We start from the raw sequence: 6,791 nt of genomic DNA on the forward strand, positions 1-6,791 counted from the left end.
TGGATGAGGATTATGACCAGATCGATGCTGATGATCTGGAGGAGATGGATTTGCAATGGCAAATGGCAATGATTGTGAGGCGAATTAAACGTTTTATGAAGAAAACTGGGAGAAAGTTTGTTGGTGGTAGGCCTGGATTCGACAAATCCAAGGTAAGGTGCTATAATTGTCAACAGTACGGGCACTTTGCCAAGGAATGCAGAAATGAGAGGGTTGAACGAGGACAAGGTCGGCCTACTCAACACTCTGGAATTAAAAGAGAGATTAACGCCATGTTGACCAGAGAAGCAGGTGAGTACAACTGGAACCTGCATTCAAATGAATCTGGTGAGCAAGCAAACATGGCTGAGGCTGAGGTTGAAGAAGGTCAGAAGGTTGGAGAATGTAAGAAGGTTGATAGAAATGAGAAAGCCACTGAAGAAGAAACAGCTTTCATGGCAGATGACAAGGATAATCGCTCCGAGGTAAGTTCTAAATCTTTCTGTACTAAATGTGAGAACTTGTCAGAACAACTTGCTACAATTACTGATCAGTATGTTAAGTTGGATGCCGAATTTAAAACCTTGAAAGAAGATCATCACTTCACAAAGACAAGAGAAAATAATTATAGAATAAAAATTAAAGCTTGTGAAAAAGACGTTCAAAGTTTAAAAACAAAATTAGCTGAAAAAATTGTTGTGATCGATCTAAGCTACGAGGTTTTAGAAGAGAAAACCAAGTTAATCGCTGAGAAAGAAAAACAGATTGCTGATCACCAGGTAAAAGTGGTGGCACTAAATAGGAAACTGGAGCAATTCCGGAACTCCACTGCCATCCTTGATCACCTTGTGAGTGATCAAGGTACCTCTGCAAAGAGGGGAGGAATTGGTTATAACGAGGTGCCACCACCGTATAATCACAACTACACTTTCAATCCTAGTGTTCATGAATCTGTTAATTTCGTAGCTGATCAGACAAGTACTGCTAAGGAAACTGGTAAAGTACCGGAAGTTAGTAAAGGCGAAACAAGTTCGCCTGTCTCAAAAATTAAAATTTCAAGTCCTGTCTCATCTGATTCGGATAAGTCATCCGAGTCGGGTAAGACAAAAGAGAAGGAAGTATTACCCACAAGTGGAGAAAATGCTAAATCAACTAATAAGAGTACTCCACTCAACCCATATGTCCCACCTTATGTGAGACGTATGGTTAGTAATACTGCCTCCACATCTAAAACAACTGCTGACAGGAAAGCTGATTATAGATGTTGTTTTAGATGTAATCAAACAGGGCACCTTGTTGCTGATTGCCCTCTGAAGCAGCGTTTCAGAGAGGTGAGGCCCTCGAAAACTGAGACCAAGGTTTTTAGTAATCGTTTACATGTTAAAAAAGAAAACCATTCAAATTTGAGATATAATACCGGTTTTCAAAGAAACACATCTCGTTTTCACACTACTAATAACCAAACCAACTGCTATAATTCTTTTAATTCTCTTAATGTTCGTCGGTTTGGTAGGCCTCACTATCAGTCTCCAAGGAGGTATCCTGTTAGGACTCGTGGAAATTTTTATAATGCTAACTTTGGTCAGCCAAGGTGTGTGAGTTCGGTTGAGAAGGTTAATCGACCCAAGACCAAGAGGTCTTGGGTCCCCAAATTTTAATAATCTCTTTTATTTGTGCAGGAACAGTTGAACAGGGTTTCCAATAATCTTTGGGTTGTGGACAGTGGCTGTTCCCGGCACGTGACTGGTAACAAAAATTTGTTACAAGATTTAAAACCTGTTCAAGGAGCGAGAGTCAGTTTTGCCGGTGAGAGTGGAGGCAAAATAACAGGAAGGGATACGGTAACTAACGGGAAGATGACGTTAGAAAATATGAACTTTGTTGAAGAGCTGAAGCTCAATCACGAGTAACCATGTTTTTTTGTGTTCATTTAAAAAAAAAAAAAAAAAAAAAAAAAAAAAAAAAAAAAAAAACGTCACTATTGCTTAAAATTAGTCGGTTACCTCAGTTTGATGGACATATTCTCGGATATGTTTTGGTCCTCGTTCCTACTTGTAGAGAATGAGGGTCGCCATTAACCAGATGACTGAAAGTGACCGGGGCGGTTATGATGTGTTTTCTTTCTGTCGCTGAAAATTAGTCGTTCATACTTAGTTACAAGGACACATACTAGTATGTGGTCGGTCCAGTTGATCCATTGGATCTTCAGGATTGCCGTTTACCTGAAGACTTTGTCGTGATCGGGGCGAGTTAAGTCAAAATGTTTTTTTGGGAAATGAAATTACCTTTCAAGTCTATTACTTCGTAAGAAGTTCTTTGCTGTGTTTAACAGAAAATTGATCCAACCTTGGAAAATGATATATATACTGATTGTGTGTGCTTAACTAGTGAAGTTATTAGGCTTAAAAGGCTTTAGAACAGTCATTGTATGTCATGGTAATTTTAATGGTGCGTAAAAGTGTATGTGATACTAACTTAAATTTACTCGAATTTATGTGGAAACTCCTTAAGAGTTTTGTATGTCTTCATACATATCTTTTCGAAGGATAGGCAGAAAAGCGACTACCCAGTCATACACGAGCCCGTGAGTGTTCTGATTCCCGTGAAGAAAGCATTTCAAGACACTGCAGTGATCCAGATTCGGGACTTGCAGTGGTTTCATACTCCGAAGTCGATAAAAATGTTTATAAAAAAAAAAAAAAAAAAAAAAAAAAAAAAAAAAAAAAAAAAAAAAAAATACGTGTATATTTTTAAGTACTTTCGAGACATAGTAACAATCAAGACTTCTCAAGTCTGGAGTTAGAAGAAAACGGGAAGCAGACATCGTGTATCTACAAGATAATCAGACACTATGGGTCGAAGTCAATTCGAGGTGACTTGGGTATAGCCAAATACGCTTTGAGAATAGATAGAAGACATCATTATCTCTGAGATGTTGCCATCTTAAATTTTTGAGCTTAACTGAACCTTAATCCGTATCACAGAAACGATGAAAACCATTTAAGTTATTTACATGCTTACAACCTGTCTCTTTATGTCATAATACAGCTAAACACGGATCCAAGTGACAGTCACATAATTAGTATGATTCCTGTTAGGATCTTTTCTAAAAACGTAGTGGTCCCTGACTAGACTGAAATTTGATCCCTTATACTTTAAATTTTTTTTAGATAGTTTTATGTTTTTTTTTACTGATTACTATTGGTTGAGGTTGAGCATAGGAACGTAATAGATACCTTGAAGGAGTTCTTGGCATCTCAGGGGGAGATAAGCTATAGAGGCGATGAACTGAGGACTAAAAGAAGAAAAACTGAGGACTAAAAGAAGAAATGATCAAGACGATGATCCCAATGCACCTTCGGGTGCAGGTGGTGAGCTGCCAAGAACCTCTCAGGATCTTGGGGCTTCCACAGCTGAGGGGGAGTCAACTGATGCAGCGGGTGATGATGTTGTGGATGTTGATGACGATGCTGATGTTGAAGACGTCATCGATGCTTTGAAGGAGTTAGATGAGGAGGAGGTTGATGACTTTGTGAATGATGATGACGATGATGTGTTGCCCGTGGAGGAAATTGAAAGGATTGGAGAAAATATTGATGTGGTGAATGTGTTGGAAGAAGGAGAGATCGTGGATGACGCAGTGGAACATGAGATTCCAGCTGTTGAAAGAGCAGATTTGGGAGATGAGAATGTGGTAGATGATACGGTATGGGAGGAGCAACCAAATTGGAAAGAAGGGTGTGCTCAATGGTTTGTTAAAACTAAGAAGCCTGCAGTGCCAACAATGTTTAGAAAGACGTATAATATAAAGGGCTATGCAGAGTCGAAGAAAGGTATTATATGCTGGTTGTACGACAAAGAGTTGAAATTATTTGTGATCAAAAGGTACGACGGCATTCAATACTTTAAAAGATTATTGAGATCTCTAAACTCCCTACCGGAATGCGAGGTGAAAGAGTTAGCAAGACTGGGGCTAATTAACAGAAGTAACGATAATATGGCGAGAATTATTGAAAAGATCGTCTGGAAAGAAGCCATCAAAGACAAAAAGTTTGAACTGCTAAAGCCTCAGAAAGGAAGATTGATAGAAGATAAAGATAGGGGAATGAGGGCTGACGGAAAACCATGGATGGTTATGAAGTATAAACCAGTCCGACATCTGAAGGAAGTACCAATGAGAGTCATGCCCAAGAATGTCCTAACAGATCTGAAATGGTGGTATGTGGATTGCGAGACAGCTGAGGCGGTTATGGAAGATGAGGACGAACAAGAAGTACTTCGGGTTTATGACCCGATGCATCTTGTTAATCTATCGCAGGCTGATCTGGAAGTGCTGAACAACAAGAAGATCTTCTACATTCCTGCTTGGAAGGATCAAGCGAGGAAATATCAAGGAGTTGTGTCGGTTTGTGTGAGAGAAGGGGCGCACGCGTGAAAGTGCAAGATTACAAGACTCAGAGATCAAGATATGAAGCTACTGCCAAGGGGGAGTCTGTTGGTACATGTTTGTCAGTAGTTCATAGTCTAGTATTTGTTATCGAGTCTGTAATATAGTTAATGGTTTGTTTATGGTTTGTTTTGTAAACTAGCGAAGTTATCAGCAAGTTCGCTATGGCGAACTTGCTGATCTAGCGAGGTTACTGACAACTTCGCCAGTGGCGAAGTTGTCGTGTTTAAATAGAACGTTTCAGCAGAGAACGTAGGTTAGGGTTTTGGTGTTACGTTTTGTTTCGTTTTGTTCTCTGTAACAGTGACCTACTGTCACGGGTTTGGTTATTCAATATAACGTGTTTACCTTATAGCTCGTGTTCATTGTTCGTGTATTCAATCTCTACAATATCTACACTCGTACCTATATACGCAGGGATTCCGCACCTGCGTTGTTAGAGATTTCCCGTGTACGATCCGCGTTCAGGAACCTTCAAACCCTAGCCTAAAGTGAATACAATGGTTTAGCCTGACATCGGCATCACAAAGGATTCGCTTATCTGATGAGAGGACGAAAGCATGCGATGAACGAATGAACCGGAGGTTTCAGGATGATGCAAAATCGTCCTAGGGCTTGTACTTTGTTGAAAGAATGAAGGATAGGTTGAATGGGGGCTGAAAACTCAATATAATAGTGTTAGGTTTCAATTTCCCGTCTAGAGGACTTTAGCCCGGCGCTAAAGTCCAGGGGTGAGACCTTAGCGCCGTGCTAAGGTCTACTTTCCTGATGTGAGTCTTTAGAGTATCTGTAAGGTCCTTTAGCGCCGCGCTAAGGGTGTCTGACACATCCATTTTATTTTTCTTCTTTTATTTTGCATAGGAAAGCTTGCCAATCATCATTGTTGGGTATTATATTTTAAACCGACACATCGAATCGTTACTCGTTTATAATAAGAAATTAAAGAAAGACAACACGATATTATAACGAGTAATTGAAGCATTTATCGGGTGAAATATTATATTATATTTTATTCCTATTGGTCTTATCCAAGTGGCGGTGGAGTGAAGACCAAGGCACAAGACTAGTATAAATAGATGATTTAGGTCATTTGTTTAGGTCATGTGTGCATTGTGAGATTTATTATTGTATTAGGAGAGTTTGCCCCCGGGGAAGAGATCTCCCCTGGTGGCCGTTCCCTTGTATGTATGAGTGTTCTTCATGACAATCATTCGGTTAATGAAATCATACTACTACATCTATCTATTGTGTTTCGATTACATACAATTGTTCATCCTACTTTATTGATTATTGTTAATCGAAACGAACTCTCCACATCCGTCTATTATTATCATTCAAGAGTGAATACGAGTGCGATTCGATCCTAACCCGGGTCCGAGCTCCACCGTTACTACCGATTATTCACGCTTCCGCACCGGGGCTCGGTTTCCACAATTGGTATCAGAGCACGGGTTACCGAATCGTTCAGACTAACCGCTGAACTAGATTCAATTCGTTCTTGAATTCGCCATGGACGTTAAACTTGAAGTTTGTTGAAGTTTTTGTGGGTTTTGCATGGATTTGGATGAACTTTGATGATTGAAGGATTATAGTTGTGGATTGATGTTTGGGTCGATGATTAGTTTGGAGATTGAACATCAATTTCATGTTTGTGTATTTGGTTTCGTCCAAATCTATTGATTTCGGTTCGTTTTTGTTCAAACTCGTTTTTGTTTGATGATTTGAATCTGAAAGTTTGGTGAAAGTGATGAGATATTGTTGATAGATTGATGTTTGTGAGATGATTTGATGAGATGTTAATGCTCAATTTCAGTTTATTAGCGTATAATTTCAGATTTGAGATTTTAGGGTTCATATGTCAAAAATTTGGGGAAATCAATGTGGCTGGAATCTATGTTCATGTTGCTGCTAATTATTTGTTCGAGAAGCTGATTTCTCACGAGTACATGTTGCTTATGTTCGAGAATTGTAACTGGAGATGGATGTTTGAATATGGAAGATCAATGAGTTTGCAATGTTACACGAGAAATTGAGGGCTGTTGTTGATGTAGTAGTTATTCACAAGTACGAGTAGTTGTTTTCAAACAGTCGCCGAGGTCAGCTGCAGGTTTGGAATAGATTCATCCAGCTACTAGCTGTTACAGACCTTTCACGAGCAGTTAAACAATTTGCTGATTCCTTGTGTTACGAACATGCTGTTAATGAGTAGTTAAGTGGTTTCAATTGGCACAAGCAGATAGATTACTATTGATCTCGAACGGTTAATAATCAATTCAATCAGAGTTGTAGTTGATTGTTATTTACAAGGGTTTGAGGAGTTATGCAAATAAGATGCAATTTATTTTATTACTCATGAGCATATACA

The sequence above is a fragment of the Bidens hawaiensis genome, unplaced genomic scaffold (assembly GCF_021521415.1).
Source record: "Bidens hawaiensis isolate Kalapana, Puna unplaced genomic scaffold, B.hawaiensis_p1.1 tig00058146_1, whole genome shotgun sequence".
NCBI classification, from domain to species: domain Eukaryota; kingdom Viridiplantae; phylum Streptophyta; class Magnoliopsida; order Asterales; family Asteraceae; genus Bidens; species Bidens hawaiensis.